The sequence below is a fragment of the Mesocricetus auratus genome, unplaced genomic scaffold (genome assembly GCF_017639785.1).
Source record: "Mesocricetus auratus isolate SY011 unplaced genomic scaffold, BCM_Maur_2.0 Super-Scaffold_100021, whole genome shotgun sequence".
Lineage (NCBI taxonomy): Eukaryota > Metazoa > Chordata > Mammalia > Rodentia > Cricetidae > Mesocricetus > Mesocricetus auratus.
Genome location: NW_024429202.1, coordinates 15,380,529 through 15,406,346, shown reverse-complemented (window position 1 = coordinate 15,406,346; position 25,818 = coordinate 15,380,529). Strand labels below are relative to the sequence as shown.

At 45.7% G+C, this 25,818-nt stretch overlaps 1 long non-coding RNA gene across 2 annotated transcripts; it reads right to left on the bottom strand.

Annotated features, from left to right (window-relative positions):
* Nucleotides 1-1,499: 1,499 nt before the first annotated feature.
* On the bottom strand, nucleotides 1,500-7,749 carry LOC110341272. 2 transcript variants are annotated; one of them, XR_005870054.1, is made up of 3 exons: nucleotides 7,650-7,749; nucleotides 4,118-4,330; nucleotides 1,500-1,546 (listed from the first exon to the last, which is right to left on the bottom strand). It is a non-coding gene; the product is annotated as an uncharacterized LOC110341272 (long non-coding RNA). The 2 variants fall into 2 exon arrangements; XR_005870053.1 differs by lacking the exon at nucleotides 1,500-1,546 and adding an exon at nucleotides 3,447-3,657.
* Nucleotides 7,750-25,818: the final 18,069 nt, after the last annotated feature.

Genomic DNA, 25,818 nt, shown 5'->3' with positions numbered 1-25,818 from the left:
ATCAAGAACATTTGAATAAATACATGGAGATCCTTGTCACTCCAGTCAAAAAGGCTGGCATTAGGAAAACAAAGGAGCCTAAGGCGATGGCTCAGGGGGTAAAGTGCTGGCTGCACAAACCGGGGCCTGAATTTGGATTCCCCAGAAGCAAAAGACTGGTGTGGCAGGTCACAGTTGTAACCCTAGTGTGAGGGGACAGAGACAGGAGGATCCTGGAGGTGACTGGGCAGCCTGTCTAGCCAAAGCAGTAAGCTCTAGGTTCAGTGAGAGACTTTCTCAAGGGAATAAGATGGAGAGCAACTGAAGAAAGATATCTGGATGTCAACCTCTGGACTCTACACATGTTCACATGGGCAAGTGCAGTAACACGCACATGCATCCTCATGCATCCAATACACACACACACACACACACACACACACACACACACACACGTATATACACAAATGAATAACAAAATAAATCTTTTACAAATTTACATTGAAACCATCTTTTGTTGGGCACAGTGACACATGAATATGATCCCAGCACTTGGGAAATGGAGACAGGAAGAAAAAAGTTAAAGGTCACCACCTACAACTACCTGCTAGGTTCAAGGCTGCATGAGATCTTTTCTCAAGGAACCTAGCAAGCTAGTCTTAGGCGAGCAAAGTAGCACATGCCTGTAATCTCTCTATTCTCAAAGGCTGGGACTGAGTATAGCGGAATGTCTAAGACCAGCATGGGCTATGTAAGTAGCAAGTATCAGGGCAGCTTGGTGAATCAATCAGTCAATCAATCAATCAGTCAGTCAGTCAATCAATCAACCAAACAAAAACCTATTCTTAACAAAATCCAACTTTGCTTCATAATTTTTTAATAAAGACAAAGGTTGATAACTTTACATGATATGGTAAGAGGAGGAGAGGTACAGGGACAAGGTAAAGCTGGGAAGACTGGGTCCTGCCTGAACTAAGGGGGTACTATTGATGTAGTCAGAGTCAGAGCACCCTAGCTCTGTAGTAGAGCCTTAGGAGACAAATGTCTGTCACGCTTCAGCCTGGGTCAGGGCCTAGCACACTAAGCTGTTAACAGTTATTTATATCTCCTTTTTAAGGTAAACAATGAAAATGCTGGACACCTAAAGGGACAGACTAGAGAACCTAGCAGACCGAGGACAGGAGATACAAGGATCAAACGACTCTTCTATGTACTTTTGTATCCCATAGTGTGAAAGACTCAGGACAGAGTGCGACTGAAAGGACTCAACAGTCACCTTGGCCAAGGACGGACTCAAGGTCAGGCTTCATTCCCCCCCAATGGGTGAAGGGATCCATGGAAGGTACTCTTCTTGAATTTAGTTTCTTCAAATATTAGAAACCAATTGCTTGGGGCTGGAGAGATGACTCAGAGGTTAAAAGCACTGACCGCTCTTCCAGAGAACCTGAGTTCAATTCCCAGCAACCACATGGTGGCTTACAACCATCCATAATGAGATCTGGTGCCCTCTTCTGGTGTGCAGACATCCATGGAGGCAGGATGTTGTATTCATAATAAATAAATAAATCTAAAAAGGAAAGAAAGAAATCAAGTGCTTGAATCTGTATAGCCATCTTAGACACTTCAATAAAACAATTTTGCTACTTTCAGAGTTGTGTGTTTTCCATTTCTTGTACACTTCTACTGTTTTAATAACCCAAATCTTACTGCTTTGGTATTCTTTATAACAGTTAGCAAGTAACTGCGAATGACTATTTAGTCAAACTTCTTGAAAACCTTCCTGCTACCTGTGGAATGGCAATGTACTAACATTGCTCTGTACTAGATGCTCAGATTATCATTAGAGGTAAAAACAAAAACCAATAGTCAAAAAGCATGTTAAAAAACTTCTCTGAACATTGAAGCCATGATGGTGACATACATCTGTAATCTCAGATGTTAAAGCAGGACGATTGAAAGTTTGAGACCAGCCTGGGTTAAACATTTATTGATTACTTACTGTATATAAAATTATAAAATCTAGTCGGGCAGTGGTGGCACACATCTTTATTCCCAGCACTTGGGAGGCAGACACAGGCAGATCTCTGTGAGTTTGAGGCCAGTATGGTCTACAGAGAGAGTTCCAGGACAGCCAAAACTACACAAAGAAACACTGTTTTGAAAAGTCAAAAAAACAAACCAAACAAAAAAATTACAAAATCTGATAAAAGAGGAGCATGTTTACCCAAAGATGTGCTACCCAAGCACTTTCAAAGATTAATGATGCCTTATTTAAAGTAAAGCTCATGGAATGGGAAAGTGAGTTATGAACTTCTCGTTTCCATGATCACCATTATCCATCCTCCCTCTCCTATCTATAAAGTGCACAAGACCATGGATCATTAAGTTGGATCATCTACTCATCTGTAAACATGCATCAAGATGTCAGGTAATTTAACCACTCATGCAAATTGGTTACCCTTCCAGACAAAGAAACTAAAATAAATCAGACCTTAGGTCATCCAGTAGTCGTTGTGACCCAAAGAGGCAGAGATTAGATACCCATTATTGACCTTCTCTGTCCTCCCTTCAGTGCTAAACAGAGACTCATCAATACTGCCTTGCAATCTTCTTCTCAGCCCCAGAGGCTTGGTCTTCCTTGACCCCCAAAGGTGCAGTTACCAGCAGAGGGTGCCAAGTTTACAGTTTCAACCCTTAGATATTATAGATTCCTTTTTTTGCTTTGTTTTTGTTTTTTTGAGACAGGGTTTCTCTGTGGCTTTTGGAGGCTGTCCTGGAAATAGCTCTTGTAGACCAGGCTGGCCTCGAACTCACAAAGATCCGCCTGCCTCTGCCTCCCCAGTACTGGGATTAAAGGCGTGCGCCACCAACGTATAGATTCCATCTGGATCAGCTAGCACCAGGGAAAACAGAGGCCTGTGAACTTCAGCAGCACAGAATGTTTCAAGTGTACACTTTAAGAAAAATAAAAAGTAGTGTAGATTAATTTGCAGAAATTTTAAGAAATAAAAAAAAACCTCACAGACATATTAGTCCAGTTTTCAGCCTCTGTCTGTCAAAACTATTTTTAAGAATGTATTTTGACTCCAAAGCCACAGAGAAACCCTGTCTCGAAAAAACCAAAAAAAAAAAAGAATGTATTTTGAAGCTAAATAAGCAGATAAAGTAGTTGAAATATTATCATCTGTGCTTATTTGATTAAATTGACCAAGTGGGGGGGTGATAGTAGTAAACATTCTTTGGGTTCCTTATTGTTGCTATTTTAAAATGTGTTTACATATTTGTGTGTGTGTGTTCCTGTGTATGTGTTTGTGTGTGTGTGTGTGTGTGTGTTCCTGTGTATGTGTTCGTGTGTGTGTGTGTGTGTGTGTGTGTTCCTGTGTATGTGTTCGTGTGTGTGTGTGTGTGTGTGTGTGTGTGTGTTCCTGTGTGTGTGTGACTTTCAGGAGTCAGTTACCTCCTTCCACCCTGTGGATTAGAGAGATTAAATTTAGATGGTAAGGCTTGACTAACAACAAGCCCCTTTCCCAGTTGAATCTTCCCACTGCCCCAGACGTACACGTTCCTCATGGGACACCCTTCCCAGTTGTCTGAGATCATGTAAGCCATCTCCAGGAAATGCAGTCTCTCAGCTTCTGTTCTGCTATGTGTGCATCAGGAAGCTCCAAGGATGGGGTGCTGGGAGGACAGGAGGATTTAAGTTCCAGTGTGGTCCTCTTGCAGCACAAGGGAGTAGGGAAGGCCTCAGGTCCCACCCAGGCTTACTCATTATGAATCTGCATTGTGTGCAACTCCAGATGCTTAGAATGCAGCTCAGTGTGAGAAGCCAGGCACTCCGAGCCCCTTCCTGCCCCCCTGCCCTCCCTAAGGTGGCCAAGATTTAGCAAAACTTTCACACCTCCTTGATGTTGACCTAGCAATAAAAATACCAACTCTGTGGGAGTAAATGCCTCCTGCTCAAGTCAGCCCAAATTTTGGGAAATCCCTGAACGAATGACCTTCTAGATCCCATGATAGTTGTGGGGCCTCCAAAGGGAAGCCAAGGTGAAGAAACAACTCTTTGCCTCCCTCAACAAAGTCCAATCGACAGTCAGAGCTGTTGTGTTCGCTGCCCCTTCAGTCACAGTAAATCATGTACCTATGGGGACAGCAGGGAGAGTCACAGCACAGCTCTTTAAAGTCATTGGGAAGATCCACAGAGCAACCTGTTCCCTTCCTGACCATATCTTTTCCTTCCTGACCCAGATGGTGCTTGTATCCTTTGCTCTTCCACCAGGGGGCACCAGCAGGTACTTGGGTTGGCCACCACCTCCAATCAGATGAGCTGAGATCCAGGACCTTGAGTGCATGCCTGGTGACAGAGGAAAAATAGAAACAACAGAAGCCAAAACAATCGTGTCTGTCTGGGCTGCCAGCCACAACCATGTGTGATCCTGAGAGCTTGTCAGAGTCAGAATGGCCCAGACAATGCCTGCCAAAGAGCCCTGTCCCTCAGACCTAAGCTGTGATCTTCAAGCAGGCAGCTACTGCAGCCCTTGCAGGAGCAGCACCCTGCTGGGACTGGCTGCCCCTGTGGGAAGTGCCAGCCTCCTTGCCTTGAGTTTGTTTTCTTTCTGAAAATCGACAGCCAACACAAGCTGTGTGACCAGACACTGCGGTCCCTCTGCGTTCTGGCATCTACTGCTTCTCTCTCTTCACCACTATCGGGCAAGCCTGCTGGCCCCAGTGCTGGCCTTGCTACCAAGTGCTCACCTGGCATCTGCCTCCCCTGAGCCTGGCTGCTTAAGCTCTCTGGAAATCGACTTGCAGATCCTTCTGTGGGAGCATATGGGTCACCTGTGGGGGTCTAGTGCCTGATGCAGAGGGAGAAGAAGTACGGAATGATAGCAAGGACTCCTGACCTTGAGGAGCTCAGAAATACCACCCCATTTGTCCTGGTAGCTCGCAGCTGTTTATAAAGTAGCATTCATCAGGATAGTCTTTTTGTTGTTGTTGTTGACTTCACTGAATGTAAATGGTTGAAACCTCAGGCTCTGGAGTCACACAGATTTCATTCAGGTTCTGGCTGCCTGTTACTAGCAGAGTGACCCACCTTGCCTTCCGTATTGTTTTAATTAATTGTGTGTGTTTATAGGATGCATGAATGTGGGCACAGACACCATAGCCTGTATATGGAGGTCAGAGGACAACTTTGTGGAGTCAGTATTTCCCACTCTAAAATGGGATAACAAGGGCTATAGAGATAGTTCAGTGGTCTAGAGTGCTTACTATTCTTCCAGGACACCAAAGTATGTCGAGGGACTCTCAGTGACATGTCTGCACTTCCAGATAAGGTGATCACATACTCTCTGCTGGCCTCCATGGACGACTACATGCACATTTGCCCACATGTGTATGCTTGCACACACACACACACACACACATGCACACAAAATGACAAAGTAAATGTTTATAAATAAACAGATGGGGAAGAAGAGGTGGGCAGCAGTTAAAAGCTCAGGTTGGTCTTCCAGGGAACCCTGGACTGGTTCTCTGCACATACATGGTGATTATCGAGCATCTATAACGCCAGTTCCAGAGGATCTGAGCTCCTCTTACAGGCACTGTTGTAAGTTCTTCTTGTATTCCTCCATTCACTTCTTCCTACATCCTGGTTTTACATATGAGGAAACTGAGACACAGAAGTTGAGGGTCAACTAGCTAGTAACAGACGTAGTCCAAGGCAGGCAGTCTGGCCCAGAGCTGCCTTCTTACTCCTATTACCACGAAGCCTCAAGTAATGCAGGGATACCAATGGTGCCTGGGGAGCAGGGAACACTGTGTACACATGACAGATTGTGACTACGAACCCAGCCTCTTGGTGTTTGGTCTTCAGCTGGGATCCTTAACCAAACAAGGCATGGAGTCGGGGGACTGCTCTAGATGGCTCTGAGCCTGTGTCCCAGCAGCTAGCATTTCTGAGTTCTGTGGTTAAGAGAAAAATGTGGTGGATTCTTAACCCCCAGTACCACAAAATGTGATCTTGTTTGGAAGTGTTTAACCAAGTTAAAATGGAGTCACTGGAGTGGGCTCTCACAGATCCCACTGCTGTCCTTTTTAAAAGGACAAATTTGGACACAGACATGCCCTAAGAGACGTCTCTGTGGGGACTCAAGCACAGCCATGCTCTGGAGTGATACACTACAAAGGCAGGAGCACCTCCGGCTAAAGAAATGAAGAGACGGTCTCAGCCTCACCGAACCAGGGAGATTCTTGTAGACACACTTTGTGTCCACAACTGTGAGACAAACATTTCTGCAGTCCATAGTTATCTAGTTTGTCATGATTTATGGCAGCCCATTGTTGTATGTGTGTGTGCATGTATATGTATACATATATATGTGTATATATAGTGTGTGGTGTTTGCACATGTTCATGTGGATAGACACACATGTGCATGTGGGTTCACTATTGTTCTCTAGCTTATTCCTGGAGACAGGATCTCTCATTAACCCGGATCTCACCAATTAAGGCTAGACTGGCTGACTTGCTTTGGGGATCGTCAAGCATCACCGTGCCTCGCCATCCTTGAGACCGCATTTTCGGTTGTCACTCTGGCACTCACTTTTCCTGGAAACACCAGTTTCACAAGATTGCCTCCTGGTTGCCTACCTGCTTGCCTTCCCTCTTTCCTGCCATCATGTGCGCAGTTGACTAAAACACAGCACACGCAGCAACGGCACGGATCATCAGTGGATATTCAGCATGTCCACAGCGACGGAAGCAGTGTCAGGACAAAGAACGAGGACATTAGCAGCACCCCTGGAGTCCCCAACCATTGGTCAACAAAGGAGCCACTATCCTGACTTCTGACATCGCAGATTGGTTTTGCCTGGTTTTGAGCCTGGCATAAATGGGATTTCACAGTACTCTTTTGTGTCTGGATTCTTTGCTCCACATTGTGTTTGTGAGATTTGCCTGTGTTTCACATAGCAAGCCATTTATCCTCACAGTGGAGTAGAGTGCTCTATACTTCCAGACTGTGGGACACAATTAAGAAGTGCGTGGAGAAAGAGAAGAGCTGGGGGGGGGCGGGCAGTGGGGGAGGACAGGAGGGAGATAAAGTAACTAAGTTACAGCGAGAGAAAGAGAGTTGCTTCATTTATAATGTAATGGATCTGTTAAGAGCAATTTTCCAAAATCGCTCCTCCATCACCCGGCCACCCCCACCCCACCTCTTTCCTCAGATTCCTACAGTTCTAGCTGTGTCACACTAGGCTGGTCCTGCCTGAGCTGATAGGAAGGGACTGGCAGATAAGTAGCTGTGTTTCGTGTGAATGAACCTGCCTCGCCCTCAAAATAATCCAGAGCCTGGACCATCCCCAGCTGGTAGCCGGGCTCCTTCGTCTTCAGCAGCGTCATAGCCACCATCATTCGTAACCAGCTAGCACTTTAGAGTTAGCCCAGTTGGCCCCTCCAGCACTGATCTGAGCTTCCCCTGGCGGTCAGTGGCTGGAGGGCGAGTCCACAAAGGGGTCTGCGGTTCCCCTTTGAAGCCACTACAAAGAATCACTCCCACGGCTTTCTCAGGCTCAGCCCTTCTCCTGCAAGCGCAGCCTGGCTGCACTTCGGCTGTGCCCTCCTCCTTATCTCGGCCAGACTATAAATCATCTCAGTTTCTTCATACTCACCAACTTTTCTGGGGTCTCCCTTTGGCTGGGAACAATGACCTAATCCCCAAATGCACTTTTAGAGGATCCCTGGGGGCAAATCAGCACGACTGCTGGTCCTGAGCCTCAGCCCATATATGGTACCGTCTCTGAGCCAACGGTAGAATAGACTCTAATGCAACACAGCTGATTCACCAGCTGTCCTTCTTGCTCCCAAAGCTGTGCCGGCCCACTCCAGTTTCCATCGAGGTCAGCACAGCATCCATAGCAAAAGTTTAAGATAGCTAAAGTGCAGGGCTTTGTGCTTTACAAATCACTGCTAACTTCTTTCTAGGATCCCAGTTCCTGGGAGGCTGTCCTTTCTAGAATGTAATAGAATAGTATTCTGGTGTTTCAGTGATCTTGTAGGCGTGGCTGGGAGCTGGGAGGAGAGGAGACACTAGCTCTAGCCCAATTGCAGCTGAGCTCAGTTCCGAATTGGAAGCACTCAGAGAGCCCCACCCTGACCCTAAGCAGAGGTCAGTATTCACAGCTCAAAATCGGAGCATTAGCTCTTTTGTTCGCTCTCCACCCTCAAGTGCGTTTTATTTGTTAGGGCTTTTGTAAAGGAGGAAGGATAGAACCCAGCGGTCCTGGGACAGCAGAAACAGCACAAGCATGGAATGCTTGCTAGGGCAAAGCTCTTGAGAAGATAACCACATATAATACCGGCGACCTCACCATCCCATGCCTATTACAGAGCAAAACATTATATTAGACTCTACTAGTGGAGCGCTGAAGCTGACCCAAGCCAGACTGCCAATCTTGCTACATTTTCAGGAATTTTTCAAACAGATTGTTAAACATAGTTATTAAAAGATTGAATCACATAAAAAATTACAATGGGGTAAATGAGATTTAAGACAGCTATGGTTAGTGAAACGGCCCTGTGGGTAAAGGCACTTGTCACCAGTGCCAATGACCTCAATTGGATCTCCTAGACCTAGGTAGTAGAAAGATAGAATGTCCTCTGATCATCTCAGCTGTGCTGTGGCGCCCGTGCGCGCGCTTGCGCGCGCACACACACACACACACACACACACACACAAACACACAGATCAATAAGATTTAACATTTTCAATAATTTTAAGCAGCTGTCGTAAGCCTGCGGAGATAGCTCAGCTGTCAAGAGCACTTGCTACCCAATCATAAAGACCAGAGTTTGGATCCCAGCACCTGCATTACAAGCCAGGCCAGATGAACTGAAAACAGATTAACTCCGGATCCTAAGGATCCCCACTCTCTTCTTAAGTCCTGGGACACAGGCATGGGCAACCCCACACACATGTACATACATTCAGATTGACTCTCGCAGACACAAATAAGTGATATGTGAACCGAACCAAGACTTCTGTCTCCCCACTTGAACAAGCATATTGCTTCCAAGATGAGATAGCAAATATCCTTGCCCATAGGTACTTGTAAGCATGAAGGAAAATGTCTTTTCTTTTTTTGGTTTTTCGGGACAGGGTTTCCCCATACCCGAGTGCTAGGATTAAAGGCGTGGGCCACCAACACCCAGCAGAAAATATTGTTTCAAGTCTTGTGCGGGGGCCGTCTTCTGAAAAAGGCTAAAGAGGGTAAGAAGACAGGGGAGATTAGCCTGAGCTGTCTCAAACTGCCTCACACAGCCATTTACTAGCCCTGTCACCAGGAATAGTAAGCTCTTGGTTTTCTTCATTTGAAAAGGAGGCATGGTGGCATCTTCCCATTGTGCACAAATCCCTAAAGCGAAAGATAAATTCCCATGCTCAGCAACCAGGCCGTGACCACATGGGGTCCATGTTACTTATGCAGACACCTGAAACCTAACTCCTAAAAACCAGTGTTGCCAGTTCCAAGAAAAACAGCTCAAGCTGTAAAATTTACTTCTTAGTAAAAGAAGGAGATGCCCACCTGTCTTTTCAGATGTGGACACTCCTGCACCGACGGCCCACAAGATATGACCAACACACTTCTCAACTGCAAAAAATAAAAAAGAAAGGAAGGAAGGAGGGAGAGAGAGAGAAAGGAAGGAAGGAAGAAAGGAAGGAAGGAAGGAAGGAAGGAAGGAAGGAAGGAAGGAAGGAAGGAAGGAAGGAAGGAAGGAAGGAAAACCTTCCATTAACTCTCAGCCCATGCTCCCTCTCTGGAAACTTATTCGCTGCCTCCTTCCAGTGTATTTCAATGAATTCTGTTTTCCCATGTTTTGTTAATTCTTTTTACTTCCTGTATTATCAGCTTTACTTATGGATTTCACAGACACTCACTTCATCGTATGATATTCTCAGTAATCCAGAGGTAGAGGCAGGTGAATCAGAAGTTCAAGGCTAACCTCTGCTACATAGTAGGATCAAGACCAGCCTGAGCTACATGAGATCCTGTCTCAACCAAAAAGTAGAATTGTGGGAAAGCCTTCAATGAAGACTCAGTGTAAAGACCTGAGGCTGCAGAAAGGGCTTTTTTTTTTTCTTTTTGAGAGACTCTGCAGCCTAGCCTGGCCTCACTCTGCAGTCTAGCCTGGCCACACTCTGCAGCCTAGCCTGGCCTCACTCTGCAGCCTAGCCTGGCCTCACTCTGCAGCCTAGCCTGGCCTCACTCTGCAGCCTAGCCTGGCCTCACTCTGCAGCCTAGCCTGGCCTCACTCTGCAGCCTAGCCTGGCCTCACTCTGCAGCCTAGCCTGGCCTCAGACTGGCCACAATCACCCTTCCTTAGCTTCCTGAGTGCTAGGATGATAGCTGTGAATCATCACATCTGGTCAGCTAAAGACATTTCTGATTAAGGGACCAGAAATGGCATAGGAGCACTAAGACTAGTCAGAGTGTCTAGGAGTTCAGTGTATGCAGATATTAAGATATATCAGGAACTTTGAATGGGCATGAGGCAACTCTGGTAGTGCAAGGTTGACAAGGGCAGAGCTGGGACTGGAGGAGACATCGCTGAGGAAACTAACCCAATCTACAACCCTACAAAGGAACCCAACAATCCAATTACTTGTGTCTGAGAGACAGAAATCTCAGGCATAATTCAGTCAAGCAGGGGGTAGAATGGACAGGCAGTGTGATGGGTGATGGGAGATCTGCTCATCCAAGGTTAGGTCCCAGCTATAACTGAAAATATAGGGGCCTTGCTTCACTACTAAAAGGGGGGCCGGAAGTAAGAACTAGGCATCTTAGCTAAACTTTGAAATAATGTAGGTATTGGTGTTATAGTAGACCTAGAATGTCAGGTAGGGTTGGCAACAGAAGACCATGCGGTAAATCAAGGCATTAATGGAATAGACCAATACCTAAGGGACTTACTTCTCAGCCAGGAGAAATTCGGCTACAAAGACTAAAATATTTAACTAGTAGACAAAGGCCATTTAAGTTTCTCACAAGAGTGTGGAAGTGGTGGCAGGATTGGTCCAGTGCTCGGCACTGTCACCAGCTAGCCAAACTCTTCATTCTGAGATGGTCACTGTTGTTAGTATGTCAGCTTTCATTCCCATGATTGACACCTGTCACAACTCACATCCTCTGAAGCAAAGTAGATATGCCTGGGGCAAATCTGAATGTCTTTGTAACCAGGGAACGATGCTTTCCTCTGCCTTCCCTTCACACATCATTGGCCAGAATGGTCCACACAAAGATGTTCACACTCTGCATCCCATGAACTGTGATGGTTTCCCTTCAGGACTTTGAATTTAAGTACGAACCATGAGATAGCAAGGCTATCCTACCATATGCCCTATCAAAGCATATTGGCCCAGCTGGCAGAGAGCAATGGCAGCGTTATAACAATTCGCTACTGATTCTGAGACATAGGGGCTATGTGGGATAATTGGAGAGAGGCTGCTAGGAACATAGAAGGGTCTTGAGTTCACAGCCAGCAAAGAAACAGGGGCTGTAGTCCTATAGCTTCAAGAAATCACCATCTGCCTACACCCAGAGAACAAGAACACCAAATCTCTCTTGAGCCCCCAGAAAGGAATATAACCCTGATTTTAGACAAGTGAGACTCAGACTTAACAAGAGAAATACAAAACTATAACAAAATAACATCTATTTTAAGCTATGTTTATAGTGGATATTGAGACAGCAACGGAAAAGTAATACGCATGGCCACTCCTAAAGCCAATAGTGGTACAACCACACATAGTTTAGACCAGCTCGGGATTTGCCTGGGATTGGAGTGGCAGGCTCAGTTCTGTAAGCTATCCATCAGTTAAAGCTTGAAGGTAGGTAAGTGAAAGGTTGGAAACCAGCATTAATGAGAATGACAAACAGAAGAGCAGCAGTGAGATCCAGGATAGACACGCCATGTGCATTTGTGCGTCTTCTGTTCTGATTATCATTAAAAACTTTGAACATCCTCCATGGCTATGACTAAACTAAGGGAAGTCTAACTAACCCAGCCGGGGACCTATCCCTATCCTGGGAGGAGACGTCTCTGAGATTGTTCTTCCTAGTTCCAGGCCTCTGGCTGAGCCGCTAGCACTTGGATACTTCATTAAATATGAGATGTCTTCAGATGTAAGAAAGAGTAGCATTACATTAAGAAAGAAAAAAATGTGAGCTGTCAGTATGGCTTCCTGAGTAAAAGCGCTTGCCATGCAATGTTGACAGACCTGAGTTCGATCCCCAGAACCCAGACAAAGATGGACGGAGAGAACCAACTTCACAAAGTTGCCTCCTGACTTCCACACTGTGGAAGTGTGCACACACACCCCACACACAAACAAAATGTACACAAATACACACACGGTGATAAGAAATGGAAATAGAGCAATTTTTAAAAGGAATGCGGCAAAATGAACAATGGCAGACCATTGATTTTAACACCAGTGAGAGCAATAGGTTAAGGGGGGGGGTGTACATATTGTGCTCTATAAAATATGATACACATTTTCTGCCAATGGTGAGGGTTAATTCTCTCGATTCTGCCGAGATTTCTAGACACCAGCTGCTCGATAGAGGCTGAGGTAGAATGGGGACATGAGTTGCTTGAAGTCAGGCCCTTCCAGTTACTGAAGGCTCTCTCACTGGGAAGTATGATGCTGGTCATGTGGTCTGTAGGACCTGAAACAGTATTTATGATTCCCATCTCACATCAAGGTTGAGAGATCTGTGCTCAACACAGGTGGGCTGAAGAGACTCCGGGGTTACCTTTGTTTTTGGCGTTTTGAGGCAAGGTCTGGCTCAGGTCAGACACTGTGGTGAATGCCTGTGCTTAGGAGGCAGAGGCAGAAGACCATGAATTCAAGGCCAGCCTGATCTACATACATAGCCAGAATGTCTGACCTGAGGTCGACTTTGAATAGCGCTGGCCAGATGGTTCACCTCTACTCCAAATGAAAACACCCAAGAAAAGAAGCTCCTTCTCTCCCCTCCCCTCCCCCTTCCCTCCCCTCCCTTTCCTCCTCCTCTTTCCTTTGACCTCCCCTCCCCTCCCTTCCCCTCCCTTCCTCTTCCCTTTGCCCTCCCTTCCCCTCACTTCTGCTTCCCTCCCCTTCCCTTTTCCTCCCCCCCTCTTCCCCTCCCCTCCCTTCCCCTTGCCCTTTTTCCAGTCCTTCCCCCCTTTCCCTCCTCCTCCTCCTCCAGTTCAAGACATCACATCCAGGTATTGCTAGAATAGTTCTCTACACTGAGCCTCAGGCCCGGCTCCCGCCTTTTACCATTCAGTAAGTATCTATAACTAACTTGGATAATGATAGAAACAATACACATTTCAAAGCAAGCCCAGTTGCTCCAGGGGTGTGGAGGGGGGGGGACGGGGGACGGGGACACTTTAGCTTTCCTGTTGAATTTTTGAAAAGGCTTATGTGTATTTGTAATGACATGTATGTGTGGAATGGAGATATGTGCACATGTATGCAGGTCCCTGAGGAAATCACACGGATCTCCTGGAGCTGGGGTTACAGGTGGTTGTGAGTTCTCTGACCAGTGCTGGGAACCAAACTCCAGTCCTCCATAAGAGTCTTTACAGCTGATCCATCTCTTCAGCCCACTTTCAATTTTGTAACAGCATCCACAGTATCATTACTGCTGCTCTTCAGAGCTCACACTCCCTTTGTTCTTAAGAACTGTCCGATTCTGTGTCCTTAACGTCACACCTGCTTCATCAGTTTCCTTCTCTTTACTCTTGTTTGGCAGATGGAGGCTGTATGTACTTTTGAATGTCTGAGACAACTTCACCCTGAACACTGAATGCTCAGCAGACAATTCCTTCATCTTGGCATTCCTGGGCTCTTGCGGGCATTTGGTATTGTGATGACTAAGAAACCATTCTTTGACTTTTAGAGGGTGACTCTAGGAACCTCTGTATCCAGTGGGACCTAGCCTGATTTTCATCAACTTCAGTGGTTGCTGCTATCTGCGAGGGTGGCTTGCTTTTATTGAGGATTTCACTTTTGTTCATGCTGATGTGCAGGGCCGCATGTGCTTTGTCCATTCGTGATAGACAAGCCCTCGTTGTCCCTGCCATGAGACTCTGGTGGGGTGCAGAGGGTCAATCAGGCCTTCCTCAAGAACTTGGTCTGGACAGAATATTGCACGAATGAGAAACCAAAGGACCAACCAAAGAGCCACTTGTTGCTTTTATCCCTTTGCTTGTGGTTGGTCCTGAGTACAGAAACCTCAGACATTGTTCTGAGCACTTTTCTCACTAGGACAAAGCATCATAGCTATGGAGAGGGCTTTAAGAGAGCATTTAAAATCCCATTGCTTTACTGATGAGGAAGCCGAGGCTTGGGAAAAGAATGGCTGTACTCATAATTGTCTTGGAGGGTGACAGAACTGGCCTGGAATTCAGGTTTCCTGTCACTTCAGGCCAGAAACCATAAACAGTAGTGCAGGGCTTCATCCCCTGGGGAACTCTCAGCCTGTCTCACTAACCTAACGCCTTAGGTAAGTTCCTTAACACCCCTGGGCTTCCAAAATGGCGCTAGTAATAGTTACCTACTGCCGAATGTGGTGAAGATTCAATGTAGAACCTCATAGGAACGGTTAGGCAGTCACTGTCCGTCAGTGACAGCTTCACAGAGAGTGGCTATGCCTGCTGTGATTCTTTCTCACCATCCCATGGGGCTCCCGCTAACGTGTCTGAGAGTTGAACTTTGAGATTTCGGGATAGAGACATCTATGGAATTTGTTCTCCTTTCTAATCTCACAAAATCAACAAATCGTTTCTGTTTGACCCAAGAGGAATCCTCTGGAGTTGATATGTCACACCAGAGGGAGGCTTCAGGTGAGAGGCACCAGAGCCCGCCTGCCTGGAGAGAGAATAACAGCAAGGCTGGGCAGGGGGAAAAGGCTTCTGGGAGTGAAGACAGCATCTGAGTGTGGAGGGAAGGAAAAGAGGATCTGTGAGCCATGAGGCGCCTGGGTGGGGGCACTTGGCATGCGAATGGGGTGGAGAAGGCCAAGTAGAGGATGTATTGTGGACATTTACAGCTACAAAGGAAGGAGACTCAGAGCGTATGAAGAGAACCATTTTCTGTGGGGCTCAGGAAGGGCCTCTCACAGGGGATTTCCTACCCAGGGCTCCAGGCCTTGGCTGCCTTCCCAGGGAAAGGTGGTGTTTGCTGCGGGGACTTGCACACTGCATGGCTGCAGTTCAGAGGCAAACGGTGCCCACTCCCTGCTCTGGACTGCAGGCTGCCTGAGCCTTGCTCAGCTGGGAGCAAATGCACCCTTTCCTTGAACACACGTTGAGAGGACGTTGACAGGAAGGGATGCTGAAGGCAGGGCAGATGTAGAAGAGAAGGCAGGGAAGCTGAGCAATGCTGGAGTGAGGGAGGTGAGAGGGTGAGGGGCTGTTCAGAGGAGCGAGCCCTTAGAACTGGGTATGGCGTGTCCGTGATCGCTTTCCACGGGGACAGGGCTCCTCACAGTGTAGTGCCATCTAAAAGCAAGACCCCTTGGAGAAAAGAGGTCTTGGATTCCAAAATTAAAAACAGAACAAAAACAAAACACATAAAACCCCCATTGCTTTTTCCCCAACCTCAATAGAAAAATCAATACGTGCTATTGAAGAAGAAAACCTATCTCAAGTGCTGAGGATGTGGTAGAATCTTTCTTAGCATATGCAAGGCCCTGAGTTCTGTGTTCACAGAAGACCTTTTAAAAGAGGGGAAAGTCACATCTCAGAAACAAGGTGTACTTCCTGTCAGCATGTGCCGGATTTCTGATGGAGATGATGGAGATGCGTCCTGTTTTCATTTAGGATAATCAGTAGCTGGGATTCCTCACACATCTGCTCAGGAAAGATAATGATAATACTAGAGGTATTATTCTGTAGATATTGTAGTTGGAACTTTCTTTGGGCCACCAACCTACTCCCAAATAAAGGCACAGAGACTTACTATTAATTATGAATGCTCAGCCCTAGCTTAGGCTTGTCCTGCTAGCTCTTTTAACTTAATCTAGTTTCTATTCACACATAGCTTACCTTGGGGCTTTTTACCTTTCTTTCATTTTGTATGTCTTATTTTCTTGCTTCCTCTGTGTCGGGCTGGCTGTCCCCTGGTGTCTTCCTGAATCTTTTTTCTTTCTTTCTTCTTTCTAGCCTAAATCCTCCTCCTCCTTACCCTCCCTACCCAAAAGTCGCTCCTATGCCTCCTCCTTCCTTGATAACCGCCATTCAGCTTTTTATTAGACCAATCAAGTGCCTTAGGCAGGCAAAGTAAAAATGGCAATTCATATTTACATAATTAAGCAAATGCAATGCATCTTCACATAATTAAACAAACATTCTGCAACATAAACAAATGCAACACATCTTTACATAGTTAGACAAGCGTTCTGCAACAAGATGCTACCTGCTTTTCAATCCCTCTGATTTCCAGCTCCTTTGGATTCTCTTTCCCCCCTCTTTTCTCTCTGTACTGTTTCCAGCCTCCTCCCTTGTGTTTCCCTTTGTACTCTTTCTTACTTTTCCGCTTCTTTTTTCTCTCTCCCTTTCTCTCCTTCTGTCTCTCATCTCATCTGCTCTCTTTTCTCCTTCCTTCCTACTTTTTTTCTTTTGTGACTTTGAGAAAGGATCTCATTATGTAGCCCAGGCTGACCTCTCACCTCCCCCTGCCTCAGCCTCCTAAGGGGTCGTAAACATGAGATGACAATCTCTGATCTCTGATCTCTTCTCTTCCTTTCTTGCCATGTCTCAGTGCCCTGCTCAGTTTGTAGAAATTCACTGGACAAAGTCATAGAATCAGGGGTTGGGGCTGCTGTGAAGTTGTTAAGACCAGAGACTGGCTGCCCAAATTCATGATAAAAGGGGCTGTTTGAGTTCTTCCTGACAACAATTCCTGTGCAAAAGACCCTTGCCTATCTCTCAGCAAGAATCCATCATCTTAAAGAAATCTCTGGCCCTGCCCCATGCTCAGCCTCCTCAACAAAGAGTCAAGACAGGCAGTGGTAGGGAGGCTAGCTACTTCCCACCAAAGAAGATGAAAGACAGAAAAGGTCTAGTGGTGGGCTGTAGAGATGGCTCAGAGGTTAAAAGCACAGGTTGCTCTACCAGAGGTCCTGAGTTCAAGTCTCAGCAACCACATGGTGGCTCACAACCATCTGTAATGAGATCTGGTGCCCAATTCTGTCATGCAGGCAGAACACTGTAAACATAAAAGAATAAATGAATCTTAAAGAGAAAAAAAAAAGAAAAGATCTAGAGATTTAGGTGGAGGGTAGTAAGCCTAGCCTTTAACAGTTGAGTCATCTCTTCAGCACAAGCCTAATGTTTTAAACATCCAGGATTGTTTTATACCATCATTGAGATCTCCCAGGTGCCCAATTAATTGTTTGTTTGTTTATTTATCTATTTATTTGTTGTTTTTGAGGCAGGGTCTCACTCTGTAGCCCAGCCTGGCGTACAATTTACTATGTAATTTAGACTGGCTTTGAACATGAAACAGTATTACAGTGCCAGCCTCTGAAGTATTGAGATTATAGCCATGAGCTACCATGCCAGGCTTAGCTAATTTATAATAATGTTTTCATTTTAACACGTAAACTAAAGTTAAATGTGGGGTTGTGCTTAGTATCAGTGGGAGCATCTCTTGTGTTTCTCCATTCATTCATTCTGTTTTCTATTTTGTCTGTAGCATGTGGAAAAGAATAGGCTGTTTTTCTAAGACACAGAAATAGAAGGCCATGATGCCTGCCTTTCAGGTTTAAAGTCCAGCTTTGGGCCTGGACATGCCTCTTGAGGGAAAACAGAATGCTCTGAGGTCCCTTCACTATGCAAGTACTCTGGGTAGCACTGTAAAAATGCAATGCAATGGGTTAGTACACATTGACCCAATATGCTAGCTCTTTCACATAGCCAGCCAGCCATTATTCAGCCGTCCAACTCTTTTATCTATCTGTGCACCCATGTCCTACCCAACCATCTGTTGCGGAGGTTTCTCTTGTCCCGCCTGGTTCCCCCACCCTTCTCAGCCCCAAACAAGCACACATACGCTATATTAGTTATTAAACTATTGACTGATGACTAGGACTTCTTATTGGCTAGCTCTGTCTTAATTATTAAGCCATTTCTATTAATCTAAGTATTTCCACGTGGTCTTATCTTACCAGAGAGGGGTCTGGACCTCTTAATTTTGTGGTCTACATGGCGACTGTTTTTGGGAGGCTCTCTCTGCCTATCTTTCCCAGAATTCTCCTCAACTCCTAGCCCTGCCTATCTTCCTGCCTCTACTGGTTATTGGCCAGTGTTTTAGTCATCAAACACTAAGAGAAACATATATACAGAAGGACATCCCCCGTCAACCTTGTATCCAAAGTGTCTGTCTATCCATCAAGCGATTCTTCATCCATCCGTCTACCTACTTTCCCATACATTTATGAATTTCTTTAGCTATTTATTCAATTATCTATTATCTTTTCAAGAATGGGGTAAGAAGTCAGTTACTAATCCAGTGGGTCTCAGTATATACCTGACTAATTACTATAGAAGGTATCATCAGTGCAAAACAGAGCCTGGTATTTTTCACACAGTGCCCACACCTTATAATTCAAAGTTTCCCTGCGGTCTAACGGGAGGTGCTCAGAGAAGCCTGTCATAGCAGTCACATTTTGTAAGGGCGGCTCTTGGACTGCAGTTTCTCCTCAGTGTGACAGCCCACTCCACTGCATCGTTTAACTCTGATCATTTATTACTTTCTTCCCATATACAGGAAAACTGAGGATAAGCAGTTTATTAGAAAGGTTTAAGCTCCCAATATGTTCTTTTATCCATTCACAAAAATGATCTCATAAGTTGGAGAACTCAGTGTCTGGGATCGTTGCCTGGCTTCACAGGTGTATGCTAGTGTTTTTCTTGTGTTGGGAATTCTGAATGGTTCACTCATCTCTAACACAGAGTTGCATCCCTTTCTAGAGATGCAACCCTCTTCTCTCCCATCTGAGGGTCAGGCCGGACAGTCATTAGTCAGCTGGAATTCATGTGGAAAGGGGAAATGAGGTGCAGTGGTTAGAGCACTGGACCCATCAGGAGAATGGCTTCCCCTGCCTTCATCTGCTACTGAGTCACTAGACTACACTAGACGAGGACGTTCATGTGTCTGAACGGTTGCCTGTCTGTTAAGAGGGAGCCAGCACAGGATGTAGTTGGTGCCAGAATTCCGGGTGTCCTGGACTCAGTCACCTCCCCAGATCCTTATTAGTAACAGCAAGTTTCTGGTCCTCCTTTATCTGTCTCTAAAGTAAGAGAGAGGATACACGATCTTTAAGGTCGCTCCTAATGTGTTAGGTTCTTAATTTACTCATTCTCATACTTAGTCTTTTTGATACCTGGGGCAGACCATGATGAACACCTGGCATCTCTCTATGATGTGAGAAATAAAAGAATTACAGAAGTAATCAATAATCATGCCATGAAACAACACTTAGAAATAGAAATTTGACTACAGATGAAAGTTTGAACCATAGAGGATGCATAGAAATCATGTAACTTCTGGGTTTTCATCTTGTAACTGAAACTCAAGAAGATGAGCACCATAGAGCTAGGGTGTGGATGATTCTGATTAGGTATGACTGAATGTGGGCATTTGAGGCTATACATACCAGTGGCTAATTGTGTGACACGAGTTATAGGGTTAAACTGGTCACGGACCCAGTTTAACAGTACTTATACAGTACTTATTAAAGGATAAGTAATAATATTGCTAAATTAAAGGTTAAATACCGATAGAAGCCAGGTGTGGTGATGAATACATATAATCCCAGGAAGCAAGGATCATGAGTTCCTGGCCAGCATAGACCATATGGTGGAACTCTCTCTCAAAAACCTAACCAAACCAAACCCAGTCCCCATAACAGTACCTATAACAATTGCTTAGAATTTGGATACTATTATTTGAGAGATGGAAGGAGTTAGGTTATCATCACTTATGTGGCTTTTAATGGGCAGTTCATGTAATAACAAAAGCAGTTCAGTCCACTGTAATGTAAAAAAAAATCACAGTTTGAACAGTTATAGGTTTACAGGAGAGTTGGAAAAAATAGCATGGAGAGTTCTCATATACTAACACGTACAACATGGTCAACCAAACTACAGGCTTTATGTGGATTTCTCTAGGGTTTCCAGTATGATATCTCTTGAATTTTGAGTTAGTTTAAGAATTACAATGCATTCAAAGGCTTATTACTGTTTAAAAATCCTTTACATACCTACCTACTTATAGACCCTTATTACCTGTCCTGGGAGATGATCACTCCCACCACCCTCTGATCCGTGTTATACCATGAATTCCCCTAAGTTGTATTACTTTGAGGACCTGAGGAGTTCCTTCACATCTGGGCATCTCAGCTTCTCTGAGGATGTGCTTTTGGGATGCTAATCTAATCAAGTCTGGTAGTGCTTGCTTTGGAGTAAATCTGGAAGGTAATTCTGGCCAACGGGTTATGAGAAGCCTGGAGTTTCTGGGTAAGTTCCCTTCACTCCTCAAATTCTCCTTCCCTTCTTGTCTGAATTTGAGTCGTATTGTCTCAGGTATCCTTGGTGGAAGGACAGCATGCCTGGAGTTGTTACAGTCACTTTGTAACCAGGATAGACAAACTTGAGACAGAAGCAAACATCGTGTTCCAAAATGGGGAGGGGGGGGGTGAGACTCTAATCTTAGGTGATTTATTTATTCCTGGGAATGAGCTAACTTTATATGAGGAAATACATTTTCTCTTTTAGGGGAAACTTACAGTTACTAACAACTGATGGAAGACCTTCAACAAAAAACTGGCCGTGAGGCCGGGTGTGGTACACGCCCTCAATCCTAGCACTCTGAAAGCAGAGGCAGGTGGATCTCTGTGAGTTTGATGCCAGCCTGGTCTACACAGTGAGTTCCAGGAAAGACAGGACTACATAAAAAGACACTGTCAAAAAAAAAAAAAGTATGATGTGCTCCATGTAGATAAGGCTAGAAGCTTTTATAGAGGCCACAGTGGAAGCATCTCTCATTCGATCATGAATTCAACACTTCACAAGCACAGTTGTGGGACTCTCGTGCTTGGCTCTGTATCAATATGACAGCCATCTAGGGTGACAGTCTTGCCCTGCCATCTTTTTCTCTGCTACAAGAAAGAACTCAAAGGAGGAGGGGCTTGCTTAGGGTCCTGCCTGGGGGAGGGGCTTCAGCCGGTAGGTGGCAGGCTCTATTGCTTCTGTGACTCTGATGAGGTTCAAAAGCCTGGTGGACAGCTGTGATAAAGCCAAGCCACTCACCTCATGGCACCTGGAAGCAGGGAGCAAGAATTCTCCAGGGAGAAGATACACCCTTGGTGATAGCTAGTGCCTACCTCTTAATATCCTTTGAACTCTTCAGTGGATTAACCCGCTGGTACAGCCACCATTCTCGTGGTCCCATCACTTCTACATGACAGCAGCAGCTGGGGCCCAAGGTGTCACCATAACAGCTTTTTAAGGGAATAGTCCATATCCACACCATAATACCGGATGTCACACCACCTCAACTCTTATGTTCTTTCTGCCCCCTTTTCTATTATATTCCCTGAGCTCCAGAGGGGGTGATTAGGTAGCCTTGGCTGCAGTCCAATTGTAAGCAGCCATCACTGGGTTCATGCAGGGGAATCCCTGGAGCTTACCTGCTAGGTTTCACAAGCAGCAGTGTGGACCAGCACCTGGAGCTAGATCCCGAGAGTCACACTCAAGTGTCTGAGTTCAGTTTAAGCCACCTGCTAATTATGTGGCTCTGGGTCATCCAGATGTCTCAGAGCAGCCACAGGAAGAGGTTGCCAATCACTGTCTTTCTTCCACACAGGGCCCTTGCAAAGTGTAGTGTAAGTGTAAGGGTTATTATCCAATTTCCCCTACCTTCAGCCGTCACTGCCTATCTGCCCACTCTGAGGTCCCTCTTCTACATCAGTTTCCCTTCTTTTTAAAACAATGTATTTGTTTTGAGGCAGGTTCTCAATCAGTAATCCTGTCTAGACTGACTGAACTGAGCAGCACAGGCTGGCCTCAAACTCACAGCAATCCTCCTGCCTTAGCCTCTTCAGTGCTGGGATACAAGGATGTTTTAAGGTTTCCCATTGTTTCAGAACAAAGTCATAATCCTCATGGAGAGTCTCAATCCAACTCCATCTCTCTCCAAATGTATTTCCCTGTTTCTGCTCTCTCTCTCTCTCTCTCTCTCTCTCTCTCTCTCTCTCTCTCTCTCTCTCTCTCTCTCTCTGTCTGTCTGTCTCTCCCTTCTATTTGGTTTTGAAAGCAAGTCTACCTAAGTAGTTCAGGCTGGTCTTGAACCCCCAGTCCTCCTTTTCAGCCTCCAGAGTGCTGAGATAACAGGTGTGCACCTCCACACACGGCCTGCATTCTATCAGACAGCCACTGCCATCCCATTCAATTATAATGATGTCTTTATTTCCTAAGAAGCTCTGTAAGCTCCAGCAATGTGTATTAGTTACCTGTTGCTACAAACAGAATGGCAAGATTTAGTAACTTTAGATATCAAGTTCTTACTATCTTATCATTGCAGTGGGTCAGGAATTTAGGTGTGGCTTACACTGGCTGGCTCTAACTCAGGGAGATTTACAGGGTGGTCAAGGGGCGTGGCTACAGGACTCTTAGAGTTGAACAATCTGCTTCCAGAGCAGCTGCTGGTTGCTAGCAAGAGCTTTCCGATGTTGCCATATGAACACTTGCTGTATGTGTTTGAGTATTCACAAAATACAGCATCTGGGTTCTCCCAGAGAGGCTGGGAGAAACTTGAAAGGCCTTTTAGAATCTACTATTAAAGGTAAAAAAAAAAAGTCACTTATACTATTTTCTGTTAGAAGTAATCCCATTAAGTCTAGCCTACATTCAAGGGAAGTCTGACCCCCCCAATGAAGGGAAGACAAATTAGTTGGATTTAAAGACATATTAAACTACCACACCTGACTATCATATGTCTTTGTTCTCAGTAACTAGCTGTGTCTGCCACACGGTAGATGCCCATGGACATTCCAGATGAAATGGCTAATAAACAGGATAATAACAAAGGTAGAGAAAGGGTCAAGTGTAGAATGATGGAGATGAGGATTGGTGAGAGAAATTCAGTCATAAGAATTTACAGGACTCTGCTGGGCGTTGGTGGCACATGCCTTTAATCCCAGCACTCGGGAGGCAAAGGCAAGCAGATCTCTGTGAGTTCGAAACCAGCCTGGTCTACAAGAGCGAGTTCCAGGACAGCTTCCAAAGCCACAGAGAAACCCTGTCTCGAAAAAACAAAAACAAAAACAAAAAAAAGAAAAGAAAAAATATTTACAGGACTATGAGTGAATAAGAAGGGTTGTGAATGGGTTTGCAAAATTCCTGCAAAATGTGGGATGCCATCAATTATCAGTATTAAGAGTGTGCATTGAAATGTTTAACCCATCGTTTGTATTAAGATGGCTTGGGCAATAATTTGGTCTTAGAGATGTCCATCATGGCTGAAGGAGGCTTTCTGTACTTCCTCTGCTGGTGTCAACGGATGTACTGCCAAAATGCATGTTAGAATCTTATGCCTGATTGTTCAATTATATTGCAAAGGGAAGTAGGGCTGGCTATTAGCAGCTGGAACATCATCTAAGACATCTCTTTTATGGCTTAGTGTCTTACTTATCAATGGGGATTGTCTGTTTCCTGGGGATTTTGGCCTAAAGTATTAATGTTAAACTGACACCATTACACATTTGAAGGAAATTCCAACAAATCATTGTGAAATATGGGAGACAGTTAGGTGGCATCATGTCAAATACTAGAATTCTAGCTTTCATATTTTTAAGAATGCAGTTCCCCAGGGCTCAGACTAATTGGCACAGCTTCAAGCTGACCATTAGAACATTCCTACATGGAAAGTCAAGCTGCTCCAGATTCTTAATCTTTTTGTTCTTTGAAAGGCTGGGGGACACACACACACACACGCACACACACAAATTTCCGAAGCACCTGGGTTGGGGAGAAGGCTCAGTGAGTAAAATGAAAGCACACACTATACAAGCGCGAGGACCTAAGTTTGAATCCCCAGAACAGGTGTAAAAGCTGAACCACACAGGAGGAGTGTTTCAACTGTGGGATGGAGGGTGGACACAGAAAAGCTCTCAGAAGCTACAGGAGCCGCCAGCCTGGTCTACACAGTGGGAAAATCAACAAAAAGAGAGACCTTGGACCAAACAAGATAGAAGGTGAGGCCGGCAGGAGCATCTGACCTCCACATGGAGTGAATGCCTGCATGAAAAAGAATGTGTGAGCTCGTGCATGCACACCCCCATACATCACAACACACACACACACACACACACACACACACACACACACACACACACACACACACACACGCCAGTATTGACATTAAGCAAAGGCTAGTCCAGTATAGGCATTAATGTACTTTTTTTGTGCCGGGCAGTGGTGGTGCACGCCTTTAATCCCTGCACTCGGGAGGCAGAGGCAGGCGGATCTCTGTGAGTTCCAGGCTAGGCTGGATCGACAGCCTCCAAAACAATACAGAGAAACCCTGTCTCGTAAAAACCAATATATATATATATGTATATATGTATATATACATATATATATTTTTTGTTTGCTTGTTTGTTTGTTTCCCTGGGAGTTCAAAGACCAAGGGCTGCATACTAAATAGTGGGTAGTATAGAATATAGAAGCTAAATTTCACTAGGAACTCCATTCAGTTCCAATTATGCTCAGCCTCTACCATTTTCACAAACTCATATTTACTCAGAAGTGAAATAGCCATGGAACTAATTTTTAAAAAGAAATTAAACAATTCTTTGTTCATTTTCCATTTCTGTACATTTAGAATTAATTAGTTGTTCATTACTGGCAGGATTAAATCCAATATTTGCCAGTATAATTTATTTTACAAGATCTTTTGTCCTTCCGGAAGTATTTTTAAAACTTAATAATTAAATGGAAACTTTGGATGAGAAAGTTATTGTCTTATTTCTTCAGTGTTTATTTTTCCACTTCTGACCAATTAATGCTGACTGTTGTAGATTTTGGACGAGGCTTGGAAAGCTAATTCAGGGTAACACCTGGCCTTTTAAATTAGGGGGTCAAACCTGGGCTACCTACACTCCATCACAAAGTAGGCTCTACAAGGGAGGGCCTTTGGCGAGCTTAGGGCAGGTTTTGTGCGGTTGAGCCTAGCCCTGGGCAAGTCCTCAAACAGTGGAGTAGCCGGGCATTCATTTAAGGTCCAGTGCAGGGCTGAGGCCAGCGAGCAGGCCAGAGCAAAGCTTCCCGCTCCGGGCCCTTCCCGCGGAGGAAGAAGCTGGGCGCGAGGAGTGGGATCCCGGCTCACTTCCTGTCCGGCTGGCGGGCGCCGCCTCCTCCCGGAGCCGGAGTAACAGGGCTTCTATTCCCGCGTCTCCGCGAGGCTCTCCCCTGTGTACCCAGGCCAAAAGCGCAACTCAGGGCACGGCGCGAGGGTTAAGTGCTCCAGGCTCGCACAGGGGGCGTGGTCGGTGGCGCTCGCCTGGGGTTTAGGGGCGGGCCGGTCGGGGGGGGGACGGGGGCGTGGTTGGAGCGCGCGCCTTTGCGGCCGGGGGGCGGGGCGGCCGGGAGGGGGCGTGGCCAGAGGCCCGCGCCTGTGCGGTCGCGCCGGGGAGCGGGCTGTGGCCAGGGGCGGTTCCGGGCAGCAGGCCGGGGGCGGGGCGGTCGGAGGAAGGGGGCGGGGCCCGAAGTTGTTCCGCGCTG